Source organism: Anas acuta, chromosome 11 (genome assembly GCF_963932015.1).
Source record: "Anas acuta chromosome 11, bAnaAcu1.1, whole genome shotgun sequence".
In the NCBI taxonomy this organism is placed as follows: domain Eukaryota; kingdom Metazoa; phylum Chordata; class Aves; order Anseriformes; family Anatidae; genus Anas; species Anas acuta.
In genome coordinates, this window is record NC_088989.1 from 12409130 (window position 1) to 12425963 (window position 16834).

Sequence of the window (16834 nt, forward strand, 5' to 3'; positions counted from 1 at the left end):
TGAGGCCACACAGGCCCATGGGGCTGTGTGTGTCAGGCTCACCCTAAATATCTGCCCCTAAACGTCTGTAGGGTTACACAGGTCTTATAGGGGAGACCCTGCCCCAGTTCGCCCTGAGGGGTTTGGTGGTGCCGCTGTGGCACCCAGCCTGCTCGAGGGCCTGTGACAACGCAGGCTTGGGAAGGAAAAAGGCTGAATAATGGGATCGCTGCGGTTGAAATTACTAAGCGACAGTCTCTCTGGCAATGAACTTAGTGACGCCCTGCCATCTATTTAATCACGTTAATGAGACAGAACAACTCCTCTCAGATACAAATTACTCCGCGTTTCATTTAAACAAAGGTCAGAGAGCTAAAAGCTGCGCAAGCCGCCACAGCTCTGCTTTGCACAACGCTCAGCAAAAGGCAGCCTTTGTCTGCGGGGGCAGGCTGGCATTTCTGGCGAGCAACTGTGGGGCTGGGAGCACAGCGTGTCCCCGGGGACACGCACCCTGCACAGCTCCCACCGCCGAGCACGGGTTTGGGGTGCAAACACTTTCCACAGGGCCTGGGAATGCTGCTTGGTCCAGAGGTCCGAGCCCAGGTTCATGAGAGAGATTCAGAGGACAGGAGGTCTTTGGTTTCTCCTTGTACCAAAACACTAGCATGTGTACACTTTTCTGTAAGATATGATGACATATGCTGGTTCTTACTGCTTAAAATACATCAGTCTCGCTTGGGTAACAGTTGAAGCCAAGCAGGGCTTCCTGTTGACAGGTTTCTGATTTGTCTGGTTGTTGCTATCAGAATTATCTTAATTTCAAAACGCATTTTCTTATGCGTCTCACCATTCACAACTGGTGACCTTCCTTGGGTTTTTAAAGGTTTTAAGTCCAATTTCTTTGGGCTGGAGCTGGCCATGAGTGACCAGGTCAGTAATTGACTCAAGAGACCGGCAGTTACGGCTGGAGATTATCACTACACGCTACCAGTTTTAATCTGTGTTTGCAAGCCCAGGAGTACTACCAACAGCCCAGAGCCGGTCCCAGCTCCTGCCTGATTTATGGTCCCGTTGTGTGGCAGCACAGTCCTTCCGAGCCCTGGGATGTTCCCACGGGATCACGGAAGCATTAGGTTTCCTCAAGCCTTGCTTCTTGCCACTCTTCTTTCCGTCCCTCTTAATTAGCCAGGGAGCAATTCCAGGCTACGCGAGTCACTCAGACATCCCCTGCCTCCCTGCGATCAGCTTCCCCGATCCGGGTCATGCCTGTAACGAGAAGACATTGACACCGAGCGTGGCTTGGCAGGGCTGTGTTGTCGCTCGGCTCTTGCTGCCCCTTTCATTCCTCCGCTGCCCTTGACCGCACGTGGCTCACGGTCACTTCCCTGCCACCAGCCTGCAGCCAGCCCCGCTCCCAGAAACAGACACGGGGCTGATCCCGGGGCTGCCCAGCACCGAGCTGCTTGGGAACAGCTTGGGAACATCGCACCCCAAGGTCCCCGGAGCCTCTCGCAGAGACAGTGGAGGTGCCGCACTGGAGCCTTTAGGGATCTGCTCAGGCAGGCAGTGGAAAGGTGCCTGTCACACTGCCAAAACCCTGCACAAAGTAAATAGGCAATAAACATCCTGCTTCCCTAAACACCCTTCTCTCCCTTGTGTGTGCGTGTCTATCTATGCTCGCATTTTTAAAGAGCCTTTGCAAAGCGCCAGGCTGACAGTTTAAAGGAACAAGAGCTTCCCTTTATTAACAGGACTCGTACAATACAGGAAGCAGCAGAGAAAACTCCTTTTTGCCAGGCTGTGTTAAATCCACGACCCAGAGAAAAAAACCCTGAACATAAAGTTCATGCATGTTTATTTTTGTTGTCTTGACCAAGGACCAGTTCCTTTTACAGGGAGCGGCAGAGGAATGCTCTGAAATTCCACGGTTCAATACGACCTTTGCCAGGGTAAAGGCTGAAAATTTTATTATATAACTGAAAACTGAGACCCTGAATCAGAAGATGTAAGCCAAAAAAATGCAGTCACTTCTCACCAGATCTGCCCAGTTCCAACAGTGTTCTTCCCACTGCACAATCCTGACACTCAGTCTTCAGCCTGTGGTCTGTGCCATTTTTGTTGTGCCTCCATTAGTTCAAATTAATGCACATGGTTCTCATTACTTACTTGCAAAACATTTCATCAGATGCTGTGTCTGATTCAGTGCACAAAAAGCCAGGCCACTAAAGGAGGACAGCACTTAATTTAATAAGGAAGATGGGAAATGTCATGCTTTAAAGATGCCTTGCACGGAAATAGATTCCATGCTCTCTCCTCAGTCCTGGCGGGGTCAAAAATAATAATATTAGGAGAACGGAGCTGGAAGGAGAATGCTAGCGATGGGGGGATTTCTGTGCGTGGGCGGCAGAGCTGGTTGCCAGAGCCTCGGCAGCTCTGCTGCCGGCCTTGCCAAGCACCTTCTGTCACCCCTGAGCAGATACAGGCTGAGGCAGAGGGGATAAACACCGCAGAAACACGGCCGGGCTCTGTTTACCAGGGTGGAAGCTCTGCTCTGGGATTTCTCAAGAGCCGCGGGGCTGGGGAGCTGACAGCCACTGCCTGATGAGCCAGGGCGCGAGGGGTCGCAGGTGATGGATCCGCGCTTTCCTGCAGGAGGCTGTGATTAATGGAATGTTTTTTTTTCTCCCCTCCAAGTTCCTTTTAACTGATTTGATCAGATCCAGGCACCACAAGGAAAAAACATCTGTAGCTTATGGTTTACGGGCTCGGTTTGCTGGCTGCAGGCGAGCGGGGAGGACACGGCAGTGCTGAAGCCGTGAGCAGCACCAGCGCCCGGCCAGGCAGAGCGGGCACCGAGCGGCACAGCCCAGCTGTATTCACCGACCCAGCTGTGCCTCTCCATGGCCTGCAAAGCCTCGTGTGCCCTACGTGTGTGTGCCAGGGTCCTGCTGGGACCTGCTTGTGCCTGGAAAAGCAGCGGGAGAGTGACCAGGAAAAGAGCTGTGAGCCAGGAATACGGGCACACTGCTCCCGGCCCCTTCCCGCAGAGGTGTGTGCCCCCTTCAGAGATCTGGGTGTTACACAGATCCAGCTTGGGCTCCTGATAACATGCCACCAGCTACTGCCGTGCCTCTCCTTCCCCAGCCTTTATCAACCATGTCTCTTGAAGCTGCACGTCTCCAGCAGGACTCTCTCTTCCCTAGTGAGCTGCTGGCACAGCACAATTCCTCTGCGCTCTCACAAGATAAAACCATTACTTGTCAAAAAACACACGAGCAGAACAATGTGTAGATAGCCCAAAGGTTAGGGCAGGCCAGAAGAATTTTTTTCCTTGCAATTTTTCTGTTTTCTAGTGCCTGCAGTCCTGTGCGTGCCACCTTGCCAGGGCTTGCAGCCCTGGCACAGGGGCGCATTACCGTGGGCGAGCTCAGCTGTTTCGGTGCAGGGTGGCCGTCCCGACAGGAAAGCACCGGTGGTTTTGGTTTCCTCTTCTCGCTTCTCCGCTCAGGCAGCTCCAGCCCCCTCTGTACGCCCTCCTGCAACCTCACTTTCTATTTCTGCTTTTTCTGAGCCTCCCTCAGACGTTTCTCAGTGAATAAATCCCTGCTCTCCTGCTCGTCTCTGCATCCCAGTGGGGACAGGCAGTGGCACAGGGGCCACCTCAGCACCCAGCTTGTGCCAAGCGGCTCTCTGCCCTCTGAGCATTCACCCTGCCGTGGTCTCACCCCAGCAAAGCCCAGCTCCCAGGGGTGCGGAGGAGCACGGCTGGAAGGTGAAGCTCCTCGGGGTGACATTTGAGAAGCTCCCACACCGGCTGACACCGGGGTTTGGTCAATGTGCCACGCTCCCCACACAGACATCACCGTCACTGCTTGGAGGAGCTCAGCCGTGCGGGCTATTTAGGGCAGGGAAAAGCCACTTCAGATAAAAAATATCAATCAAAATGAGAGAGCTCGTCCTTCAACCACTGCCAGCTTGCCATCCGCACCCTCCAATTACCAGCTTCTCTGCAACTGCTCTGCACAGCCGGGTTTCACTCGGAGATGCACCCCCCAAATTCTGCTCCCCTTGCGTTTCTGCAGGACCACGGTCCCAGCAGACCCTGCCTTTAAGCAAGAGGAGGTCAGAGCTGCAGATGTCCCTCACTGAGCCACCTCGGTGAAGAACCAGTTTTGCAGAGAACTTCTCGTCCCCATTCAAGCCCATATAATGCTCGCAAGGTTCTGCACAAGTAAATCAAGCGAGAGAAAGAAACGCTGGCAAAAATAGCGGTTCAGAGGAGACTGTCTGTATTTCACACATCACAGGGTGCCTTTGTGCAGCCAAGCCAGGAAGAAAAGGGCTTGTGACTCCTCACTCATCGCTCTTGCTGCAGATGGGCCGAGTGCTACATGAATTTCTGCTTCCCTGCAGAAATTCAGCACGACTCCTGCTCATCGGGCTCACCGGCAGCTCCTCTCCTTGCCAGCCAAACCTGCAGCGACCAAATAACCACGGGGCTCGTGCCAAGGGTGTGCAGGCACTAACCTGCCGCAGCAGGGACCAAAGCCCCTCTGTCCTCCTCCTCCCTTTAGCCAACTTTCCCCGGAGGCAGCCCCCATTTTCTCCTCCTGTTTATGCATTTTTCCTCCTGTTATTTTCTCTTGCCTGCCCCAAGATGCAGCCATCGGGGAGGAGGCAGGACTGGCAATGCCAAGGGGTCAGGGCGAAGCAGCGCTGATTGCAAATGTCATTTCATGTGGATCCAGCCTGCCCATATCACCCTCCCCGGCAGCTTCTCCTGCTGCTCCAGGGACTCTTCCTGCAGCTATTTTTGGTGCCGGGTTACATCACCGCCAGCCGTACTGCTTTTAAACAGGAGCTGGCTGCAAACATCCAGGCATCAGCTCCAGCAAGCCGCATTGCTGCCGTGACAGCAGCTGGAAGGTGACCAGGCTGCACCCACCGGGGAAGAAGAAGAAGCAAGGAGCACCCCCATGCTGCTGGCACCCCGAGCAGTGCCCACCGAAAAAGCCCAGCTCCCCCTGGCACCAGGGGATGCTTTCTGGCAGCATCGCTATGGCCTGGCTGTGAGATACCAAACACGTTAATTAATCGTCTCCGCTTCTCCTCTTTCCAAAGAGAGATTTGATGCTGACCTACTTCTTAAAGGGGAATTTGCAAAGGGCTTCGGTGCCCGTGACAAGTGGGTGGCACTGCAAGCGCTGCTGCTGCCCATTCCCAGCACCCTGACCACTGCGGGGACAAAACAGCAGGGAGCGAAAGCCAAATATCACGGCTGCAGGGCACGTAACAGAGCGCTGCTCCTGCAAAGAGCTCACGATTTCCAGCCTGGCGAGAGGCTCTTGCTTTTGGGCGAGAGCAGTTCACGTGCTGGCCGGCCACGTGGCTCGGCTGCGAGCCTGCCACAGGCTTGCCATGTGCAGGGCAGCGAGCCCTCGGTGTGTCTGGCACTGTCACCACCATTGCACTGCTCCCAGCTGCCCCATCTTCCAGCTTCCCCTGCTAATTACTGAAAGCTCTGCAGGTGAGATCAGCAGAAAAGGGAAAATCGGGGGACCCCTGCATGGCCCCTCAGCAGCATCCCGCACAGCCCCCCTGGCCCCCTGCCTCCCAGCCGGCCAAAATCCTTCCCCTGGGAGACTGTACCCAGAACGAGGGCCAGAGCCCTTAAGGAGGAAATTCTGCATTAAATTCCTTCCTCCCGAGTCACTTGCAGAAAGGGAACAGCGTGTGCTCCCAGCACACAGATGACGTCTTGCTGGCCGCCCGCCACTCCTGGCTGCTGTCCCTGCAGGGCCGTGGTGGGGGGCTGGGGGACAAACACCTCCCCTAGGGCCCCCCCCCAAGTCCCTGAGGGGGCAGAGGATGCAGACGGTCACCGGAGAGCTGCACAGACCCCTCTCCCCTTCTCCTCCATCCTCCGGAGGAAAGCAAAGGCAGAGTCACGCTGCAGGTTGTACGTGAGCACAGGGCAAGGCAGCGATTAGCGAGGGCTCAATGACCAAGCCCGGGATTAAGCAGAAGGACCAAAGCCTCATCCGGTGCAAACGGACACAGCTGCGCAGAGGCCACCAGCACCACGTTAAGTCGTCCTCAATTCCTCCAGGGGAATAATGAAACGGTTAAAGCGCCCCACAGAAGCGGTTAATTTTGTATTTGCATTGAGCTGCTTAAAAAGTAAACAGGGAGCAAGGCCAGGCGTGCCAGCAGCTGCCACTGACCTCAAAATAAAAGATGCTGTGGGCTGATCTGGAGCAGGGCAGGCTCGTGAGCAAAGCCAGGGAAGAATGTGGCAGCTTTACCTGGCACGGAGCAAGTGCTGCTGCCCCCTTCTTGGTCCCAATCTGCCAGCAGGGGCACGGCGCTGGTGTTTTTTGTTTTTTTTTTTTTTAATAAAAATATTCCCAGTGATTCTCTCTCATCTCAGAGATGAAGCAGACGTTGCCCTGATCTGGGCAATGCATGCAGGGATTATTCAAGCAAACTATCTGGGCCAAGGTTAATGAAAAAGCCTGCAAAATCCTGCTGGCCGCAGCGTTCTGGTTCCCTCGCCGTGGGCAGACTGGCGTCACGGGGAGGCGCAAGGCCAGAGCCGGGCACGCACCCGGGTTCGCTTTGGGTTTCCCGTCCTTGCGAAGGCGACAAGAGGCTTAGTTCCTCCCTGCCCATGAAGCACGCAGAGCACCCCTGCTGAGAGCTGGGAGGGATTATTATTACAGGTATTATTATCATTAGCCGTTACCTCCGTCATCCCGCAGGAACGAGCTCCGTGCTGCTCGGTAAGAGCTGGGGTCATCACAGAGCTGGCACAGCCTTGCCATGATGGGCTCCTCAGCTTCCAGCATCTCAGCCCTGACTTTAAAGCCATTATGTCCCCGGCCATTAATGCAAGGAGCACCTAGACACCAGGGCACGGCAGTAATTGGGGCAAGAAGGTCTTTGCGAGTCTGCAGGCAGACACCAGGAGTCGTCTGAGGGCAGCACTGGCTCTGGAAATTGGGCTGAATTGTGCCCACACCTCTTTGCAGAGGTCCCCAGCTGCCTCCCCTGGGACAGGACTCATTTTGGAGGTCCCAGGCTGTCTCTCCCTTCTGATGGCAGCTCTTTGACAGCTCCTGGGTGGTGCCCTCACATTCCCCTCCATCCACTAAGTGGTCAACTCATAACGCACCAAAATTCATCCCAAAACTGTCTGGGCTCACAGAGTTGGGCTCCTCAAGGTGGAAGCAGCTCCAGCACCCAACCTCTTCTGTCAGCAGCCTCCACCCCTCAGCAAGGCACAATTACCCCTTTGCTTAAGAGCAAGGGTAATTAACCGCGCAAAGGGCTGCCAAGGAATGTCGGAGTCACAATGGTCCCTGTTACGGAGGAGATGGCACTAAATGGGGACCATTGTTCTTCTTGGCCCTAAAAATCTGCCGTTGGCACCCAGCACTGGAAACCAAACCCGTAGAAGCCTGGGGCTGGAGATACACAAGGCACGGGCTCCTGCTTGGCTCCTCCCGCATGGCCACCCCAGCAGAGTTCCCTGAGATCACCAAGCGCCTGTCACCAGGGCTCAGGATGTTGCAGGAAGGGGTGACCCAGGGACATTCAGACAGCGGTGTCATGGGGAGGCCGTTGCCAAGAAATCACCCAAAATAAGGCAAAGAGGCGGCAGCCCCAGACAGGGCCACTCACCCACTGCCACTTGATTCCCCGCCAGGAGCTCACGTCATAGGGACGAGGGGGGATGGTGACAGCAGGGCCATGAGGAGAAAAACCTATTTATAGCCCATATAATGAGCTACATCTGAGAGAAGATGGGAGGGAAGGTGATGTGTCAGCAGGGCTGAGCGTTCTCACTAACGGGGCAGTTGTTTCATGCAGAGCTGGGGCCTGTGCTACTGCCAGCAGCGCCACTGCCAGAAAATGGCGGCTGCCAGCCCCGTCGTGCCTCTGTGCCCAACTCACGGTGACCACCCCGCCACGGTGACCACCAGCCCCTGCTCACCACCTCCAACCTTGCCTCAGGCAGGGCACCCCCGTGACACGCTGTCACCCACGGTCCCGTGGGGACCACTCAGGTCCTCACCCCACCAAGGGCCACCAGCCGTCATGGTGGGGACACCTCTGCCCAAAATGAGGCCTTCCCAAGCCTAAGCTCCAGGGGAAAGCAGACCAGAGCTTGGCCCTGGGACCAGCCTGCAAGCTCCAGGGTTAAATGTTGGTGAGGGTCCCCTCCCCGGCCTGGTGACTGTGCCACCAGGTCCCCTCCCCAAGAGCTCAGGGCCCAGCAGCTCTGGCAGCCAGCGGCTCCCCGGGCTTATTTTTAGCCTCTTCGCTCAGCCTTTCGTTTTAAAGCCGCCCACGGGAAGCATTTCCATTTTATCATGAAAACAACTGGGCTGCAAAAAATAAATTATAAGGACATCAAAGTGCTGGAATAAAAGGGGGAGGAGGGGAGAGGCCTGCTTGCAGCAGAGCTGGGGAGAGCAGAGGGGCTGCCCCCCAACATCCCGTGGCTCGGACACAGGGCGACCTCCTGAAGGAGAACTGTCCCCAAGGAGAATCCCCTATAATGGTTGGGTGTCCAGCGACCCCAGGACCTGCACTGGGGTCCCCAATCAGGCCACCAGCCCCTGAGGTGTCAGCCGCGCATACAGACCACAGTCAGCTCCACCAAAACCCCCCAAAATGCCCCCTCCCGCACCCAGCCCCACGCCGCTGAGATGCTGCAGAGCGGTGGCCATGGGGAGCCACCAGGCTGGGGACGAGCCAAGAGCCCGACCTTCGCTTGGCCTCCCGGCTGTGAAACCCAAACCTCACCCATGGTGTCTCTTACTGAATTAACAGATCATAACCTGCCCGAGGAAATTAACCCGGGAGAGGTGGGACGGATCAGTCCCCAGGGTCTTCACAGGGCCCAGAAAAAATATAAAAATAAAGGTTAAAATAATCAAAGAGCCTCCAGTCAGCAGCCACAACTTCTGCCCCGTGATCATGGCCATTTGCCAGCCACGAGGGGTCTCTGAATGAGCTACAGGCAGAGGTTGGGGCACCAAGCAGGGCTCCCACAGTGCTGGGGGACATTTCTGTGTCCGGCTGTGCTGCTTTCAGCCATCCAAACCCTCAGCCTGCTGAAAAAGCAGACTGAAATTCAGAGAGGAAGATGACACAAGCCCTCCTCTCCCCTGTGGCTACACACTGCTGGGGGGGCCGCAAGCAGAGTTAGCCAAAATCTGTCAGCGTGATGGAGAAAAACCCCAGAAGTGAGCCCTGGGGTGGGACACGAGGAGCAGGGACACGGGGACAACCCGAGGGAGATGCCCACAGGGCTGGCACCCGGCCGGGGGCACCCGTCCCCATGGGGCCGGCTGTGACCCAGCTCTCAAGAGGCTCTGCCAAGCATTGCTGCGGCGAGGCCCTTATGAACACTCCAGCTATTTTATTTATTCTATTTTCTTTTAGTGTTGCCAATTTAGCTGGCTGGGTGGGGAGTGCCGGATTACCCTGAGTCAGGGCTGGCACCCAGCAAAACGCCTGCTACTGTCAGCGATCACCTGCGCCCGGTGGAAGGGCTCTCCTCTGCCCAATTTTCCAATTAAAGAAATGCCCTCGGGGGAAAAAACACGTTGTATCACCGGAGATGGCTATCAGCCTGCATTCACCCCGGGTGAGAAAGTCGGGCTGGCACGGGCAGCCGTGGGAGCTGGTTGTTTTTTCAGGCCGCCAGCATTGCAAAACGCCTTTTCCAGTGGCGATACCGATGGGGCAATTCTGCACCTCTGCACGCAGGGCTGTGCCACTCGTACAGAGCCCTCCGCTGGGGACCAAACCACGGAGAAAACTGCTTTTGTTTCGGTCTCCCTGCCTCAAAGCCACTTTCTATCCATCCATTTCAAGCAGCCAGCCGGGGCAGACGTGCATGGCTTTGTCTTTGAGAGGCGGCCACGGCGGCAGGGAGCCCGCCCTGTCATTAGGGTGTGGGTGCTCTGGGTGTTCGCGTTCGCTGTGGGGTTTGCCCTTGTGCTTGTTTTCCTCGGTGCTCAGCTCTGCAGCCCAGCACGCTGCCTGGCCCGGCTCCCATCCTGTGGGGAAGGGGAGCATCCCCAGCCTCAGCCACAGCACCCAAAATGATGGGTTTGTCACCCACCTGCAGCACATGGGGATTCAGCATGGGGCAGGGGGGCAAGCTCATCCCCAGCCCCATCCCTCACGGAGCAAAGTGGCTCAGCATATCCAGCAGACAGCTGCAGTGCCCATCACACACTCCTCCATGCTCCTCCAGCCTCCTTCCAGTGCCAGCTACGAGGTTTTAGGTGCGTGATCACACCTAAACACAGCCACGCATTTTACTAACACACATTATGCATTGCCCTCGTACACAAGCACAAGTCAGGTTCCCTGCCCTGGGCTCCTGGCACAGGCAGCCCCACGTTATTGTCATTTCATGCCCAATGCCGGAGCGCGGCCGCACCTCCCTCCTGGCTCTCCCCTTCCCCTGCCCTGCCCGCTCCCCCGGCCGAGCTGCCTGGCTCCTGCGGCTCTATTTCCGCACGGCAGACTGGTCATTTCCCTGTCACAGGTCCGGGTTTTTATTTAACTCCCTTTCAGCTTCCCAAATTAGTAAGGACGGGCTCCTGCTCTGTTTGCTTTGGAAGAAGATGCAATGCCGCAAATTATTTTTGATTAAAGTAAACAAAGTCTCCCTCTTTCTTTTTTTTTTTTTTTTTCCCTCCCTGCTTTCATGTCGTGGCTAATTTTACTTCTCAGATGAGTGATCCCAAGGGCACTGGCCAGGGCCCAGCGCAGGGCACCGGGGACACCCGATGCTGCCAGCCCTGCCTGGGCACCGCTGCCAGGGCCACACGTGCCTCCGAGCTCCAAAACTGCCCTGGCTGGGGGCTTCCACGGGCAGCAGCCACCAGGAAAATGCCCCAGAGCGAGCACCAGTGCTTGGGGCACCATCTCCAAACCTGTAGGAGTGGTACCGGGGTGCCTAACACCCCTCCTGCCCTTCTGTCCCTTTGTGACTCTGCTCCAGAGCCATTTCTGTTTCGTTTCCCAGCTTTGGGGACTTTCCGCGCGGAGCAGCCTGGCCCAGCAGGAGACACCATGGCCATGAGAAACCAGACCCTGGAACAGGCACAAGGTGCAGATCCCAAGCACGGGGGACCAGGAGGGGTGGCCGCATGGACAGGGGGAAAACACAGCCTATTTCCAGCACACACACACAGGGTTGCGAAATGCAGGATTTGTCCCGCCTGGGCTGTTCCTGGTGGCCGAGCCAAGGGATTAGCGGGTGCAGTAATTCCTATTTAACCTGCGGGGAACCGGCGCTGGTTCACATTCCCGTTTCCTCAGCGTGTTTACTACCCACCCGTGCTCACCCACCGACCCGGGGGAGCAGCCAGACGGGGGTGCAGGTGTTAAAGCAGGGCCTGCAGCAAGCCCTGGCTGGCACAGGATGGCACAGCACGGGCAGGACGACACCAGCTCAGACCCACGCAGGGTCCCGCAGCCCGAACAGCGTGGAGGGGTTCAGGTGAAGACTTGCACAAGGCCCTGAGTCAGCAAGGGCATGTGGGGCGTTATTTACCCAGACTATTTTTGGCAGCTGTTTTGCAAGGGGACAGCCCCCCCTCACCCCGTCCACATGTGTTCACCACGGGGAGCATCCTTCCCACCCCAACCAGCCCTCACCTCGATGCAGGTCTGGGGTGGCCGACCACCGGGGGGACACCTGGGTGCTGTCCCACCGAGGGTCCCCCACGTCCCACCCCTGATCCCCCACAGACGGGCCCCCTCCCAGCAGCAATCCCGGTCAGCACAGACGAGGCTATTTATAGCTTGGGCTGGTGTTGATTTGGATGAAGTGGGAGATAACCAGGTTATTTTTAGGTGCAGGGCAACATGCTCTGCTGGCTCAGGCAGGCTCTGTCCTACCTGCCGGGGCATGGCCGGGCTCTGGGACAGGGGGCAGAGGCAGGGCATGGCCCGAGCTGGCACCGTGCCTGAGGATGGGGCAGGATGAGCCCGGTCCCTTCCCCTGGAGCCCAAACCCATGCTGTGGGGACCTCTGTGACATTGGGAATTAACAATATCTTCAGTAACAGCCACCCCAGGCAGGCCACGGGTCACATAAAACATCAGCCCACATGGCCAGGACCATGTAAAAAGTGAGCAGCTGAGAGCTGAGCTTCCTAAAAGGAACCACCAGGCTAACAACGGCACCAGCCCATCCAGCCCGCAGCGGCTGCGTTGTTTTGTGAGCGCTCAGAAGGGCTCTAATGGCCAAAACCTGGTCTCATGGGGTTCAGCGCCAGCTCTTTGATCCCTCTGCTCAAGCACGCTCATAGGAACCCTCGGGAAGGATCAGGAAGGCCACAGCAGCGACAATGAACCTTCGGGCGCGTTATGCAAGTGCATTGTGCTCAGGAAGGACGGGAGCGGCGCGGAGCCTGGAAGCACGGAGCCAGCAGCAAGCGGGGGGGGGGGGTTGCTGCGACCACAGGCACAGCCACAGAAAATGACCCCCGGGTGATAAAATCTTGGATAAACCCTCACTGCCCAGCAGGAGCTGTGAAAAACTCATCACTCCTGGTGGCTGGAAGGGGAGCAGAGCCGCCCCGCTCCTGGCACCCGCAAATGACAGGAGCAGCCCCGGCCTCGGTGCGGTGTCACCTCCTGTCCCCACCGGCTGGGACACGGGGACACCTCCCAGGAGAGCTCCTGGTGGCGGTTCAGCTTCTGATTTATAGCCACACTTATCAAGGAAACCGTGCTCCTTATAATGGGCAAAAAGCAGCCGCACAGAGGTTTGTGAGGCTCTTTACCCGGGTGGTGGTGCTGGTGGTGGCAGGCAGGAGGTCCTGTCCTCCCTGCGCCCCCGGCACAGGCAGCAGAGCAGAGAGCTGGATGTGGCCCCAGCCGCGCTGCTGGCAGGCAGCTCTTTGGCTCGATTAAAAGAAAACCCAGCGGGAGCAGTGCCCGGCTGCTCGCTGGAGTCAAGTGACAAACGCAGGGTTTCCAACGTGCCCTGCACGAGGGCAAGGTCTGGTTACTACAGGTCCAGCCAAAAGTAGGTGTGAACCCCAAAAAAGAGCCTGCCCTAGGCTGAGAGCTCACCCAACCCCGAGCTCGGCAGTGCCACGCAGGACCTGGGCTGTGGGGAGCCAGTACCAAAGCCCAGGGTCCCCCAGCGTGGGCAGGGATGGCTGAACAGCCCCATATCCCAGCTCAAACTCTTATATAATGGCAGGACCACGTGAAGGCTGCCTGGTGAAAATGTAAATACCGTTGGTGCCAAAGCTCAGCCGCGGGGCCAGCAGGAGCACAGAGCCACGCGCGGGGACACCGCGGCCAGGAGGGCGGCGGGGCTCACGGCAGCGCTTCGTGCCTCGGCCTGCGCTGTTTGAATCCCCTCCCTTCTGAAAGCAAGACCTGAAACAGGCAAATAAACACTATCTGGAAGCACAAAAGGCCTGACAAAGCTCCCAAAAATTCTCTACGTGGGCTGCTGGTGGTGGTTGCACAACAGGAAGAGGCTGTTGATCACATTCGCCGCGTGCCAGCTCCGTGCACAAATGCTCCAGAGCTGGGCCGGCCCAGGTCCGGGGTTAAGCTGAAGCCAAAATTTTGCTTTGGGCCAGCACCCCCTGCTCGCGGCCTCCCACCCATCCTGGTGCCCTGCACCTGACCCAGAGCTTGGAGAAGCAGCCTTCGTGCCCCAGGAGCACCGAGGGCTTTGCTTTCGGTCTCTGCACAACAAGTTAATGAGTTAACCCCTGTCAGAGCTGACTTGTCCTTAAACTTCAAAATCTGGACGTCTCGTGGAAGGACAGAATTTGACCCCGAGTGCAGGCAGCTTCGAAGGCGAGGCGGGAGCTGGGCTTTGCCATGGGGCACCCAGCTCCTGGCAGAGCCCAGCCGGACCCTGCGCTCTTGTAGGGCACCGGCACCCAGCCAGGAGAGCGTGGGGAGTGGGCACGGGGACAGGGCCAGCTCCTCCTCCCCAGCAGCAACACACAGCGCCAAGCACACACGTGCTCTGCCTTCCCCCGGCCAGAGGGAAATATTTCTGACCCCTACAAAAATAGATTTGGGCAACATCTTAGATCTGCTTGTTGACATCACGTTGCTTCCTCCACGCTGCAAACGCGCCCCCAAGAGCCAGCCCAGCCGGGGCACGCAGCGAGGACCAAACACCAAACGGGCTCCAGGGGAACCCACAAACGGTGCCTGGGTGTTTGGGGGGGGGTCCGGGGGCCCTGCTGCTGAGGGTGCAGCGGGTGCAGGAGCCCCGAGGCCACCCCTGCTCCCCCGGGTGCTGCAGCCTCTCCCCACGCCGGTCACTTGCTGCCACCTGGTGCCACCACGCCACAAGTGCTGCGCATGGACCAAAGCAGGGACCCCACGGGCGCATTTGTCCACAAAAACCGTGTCCTCTTGCAACAGGGCAAAGAAAGAGCTACAGGAGCAGTATTGCTTTGGTGGTGTTTTTATCATGCAGGACAACCTCATTCCCAATTAAAAGGAGGGACCCCCAGCTTACACCAGCCTGCAGAGACGCACATCTCGCAGCTCCAGCAGGACTTAGATCCCTGCCTGAGCTGTGGGAGAGAGCTCAGCAGCCACCCAAAAGGTGCTGGGACTTGGGATCCTGGCAAACAGAACATAAAAAGGAGGAAAAGAAAGTGCAGGGGGGGTAATTCTGGAAAAACAAAGGTGAAGCTCTGCTCTTCGGTATGAATAACCAGTTGTGCAAAGGCAGATGCCAAGCTCGGAAGCAAGACTGCAGAAAAAGGTGAACTGTCAGGGGGTGAATCACAGCTGAGCAATGTCATTTGGGGGGCTTGGGGTGTTGGTCAGGAGTTTTAGTTTAAACCATGCTGGCTGGTGCGTTTGTTCTTAGCATGCTGGTGAAGGGACGGGGCTGTTCCAGCTCCGTGCATCGCCCCGCCAGGTACACGAGGGGCAGCTGGCAGAGCGTGCAGGGTCGGGGAGATTTTGTCCCGCAGACATGCAAGAGGGAGCCGCGGGGAGCTATGCAGACACTCCTGGAGTCCTGCCTCACGAGGACTTCACGCTGTGTGCCCCAGGAATGCGGTCACCCTGCGCCCAGGCAGCCCATGCCAAGGTGACAGACCTCGGGGCTCTTTGGTCTCACAGCCCCCGTGTGATAAAGATCACAGCCTGTCCTCTTTGCTGGGACAAAGCAAATTTGTCACTTCTCTAGGCTGACTTGGAATAAGAGTACCTGGCAAAAAAAAAAAAAAAAAAAAAAAGGCACCACTGACCCTATTGATCCTTAGTTTGAATTCTGCATGAGAGGAAGACGACTGATCAGAAGCAAACGCTGCCCTGGTGGGAGCAGCGCGGCGCCGGCCAGCACAGTTTGGGGAAAAAACCATGAATCCCTGCTCTGTGAGCAGAAATCTGACGGCTCACCCAGTGCTCCCACACAGCTTTTCCCTGAATACACATTAAAAAAAATAATAAAAGAATCAATAGAGCAGTACGTCAAGGCTGCGCGTGGGTCCCATTTTCCAGGGCAAACCAAGGGTTTCCAGGAAGCGGCTCAATGCAGCGCCGCTGCCTTCGGAGCAGCGTTCTCACAGCTATTTGCTGTGCCCTAGCATAATAATAAAAAGACGGCGGCTGCTGCCCCCTGGGACATATTGGGCAGCCCCAAAAAGGGCCTGCCAGAAGGGGGAAAAACACCAAAACCAACCAAAAAAAATAAAACACCCAACAACCAAACAAAAAACACTATCCCATGCTGTAAAAAGCTCAAACCAACCCAAACACAGATCCTACGAGTTTTCTTTGAGTTCCTCCATGCCAGTTTTGGCTGGGCAGCACGGCAGGGCTGGCAGGGCATAGTGCCTGTCCGCGGGCACCCTGTCCCACACGGACGTGTCCCGGGGTGCTCCCATCCCGGCTTCCCCGGGATAAACACATTTTGCGGCCAAGGAGGTTGCGAAACGCGTTGAGTCAGGGGAAGGTTCAGCGGCCTGTTTGCAGAGCTGGGTGAAGGACTCGGGGGGAGCGGGGCAGCTCCCCAGTGGCACCCTGAGCCACTCGCTCCTGCTCCCGGGTGCCAGCAGTGCCCAAACCACAGCACCCACCACGGGATGGGGCCAGCAGCTGGCAGAGCCCCAAGTTGTGTCCTTAAACACAGCCTGCAGAGTGCTACAAAGGCTTCGAGCTGAGCACCCAGCCCCACGTGCTTATCCACCGCGTACGGAGGCCTGCAAGCAGCCCAGGCCAGCAGCAGGATGCCCCTTTTTCCCCAAACTGAACACCCAGGAGCAGCCACTGCCAGCTCCATCCTCCCCTCCCACTGCCCAGGCTCACCCTAACTGGGACCCACTGGGCTCCCACAGCCCCGGTGAGCAGCAGGAGCCCCCCTGCCCCTTCCCGAGCCCCATTGTGGAGACGCTGCCCTACCTTGGGGTGAGGAGTCCAGTGCCAAGGGGCAGCTGAAAACGCTGGAGCAGCCCTAAATGTTGGGCAGTGCTGGGCTTTGCTGGCTCCCAGCAGGAAATGAGGGGCAAACCCCATTCCCAGGTGTTTCTGCTCCATTTCCTGCTGCTCATCAGTGGGCTCAGCTGCTGCCAGCTCCCTCCCCTAGAGACCAAGGGTTTCTATCACCCAGGGACCCGCTGCCCCCAACCCCTTTCCCTGCAGCTCCTCCTGCAGAGACATCCAGCTACAGCCAGGAGCTGCTCTGAGCACGCTTTTGACATGTCTTAAAGTCAATCTCTGCACTTAAAGCCTAAATCTCCTTACTCTTGAGGTTTTATTGCGCTTCTTGAGTGTTTGTCTCCTGATATTACCAAGCATCCTTGTGGCAAAACCTGGAACT

The 16834-nt window shown here is 57.2% G+C and overlaps 1 long non-coding RNA gene across 1 annotated transcript; it reads right to left on the bottom strand.

Moving 5' to 3' along the window:
* Nucleotides 1-184: 184 nt before the first annotated feature.
* LOC137862668 (uncharacterized) lies at nucleotides 185-16700 on the bottom strand. The gene is made up of 2 exons (XR_011100466.1): nucleotides 16417-16700; nucleotides 185-1245 (listed from the first exon to the last, which is right to left on the bottom strand). It is a non-coding gene; the product is annotated as an uncharacterized lncRNA (long non-coding RNA).
* Between the last annotated feature and the right edge of the window lie 134 nt (nucleotides 16701-16834).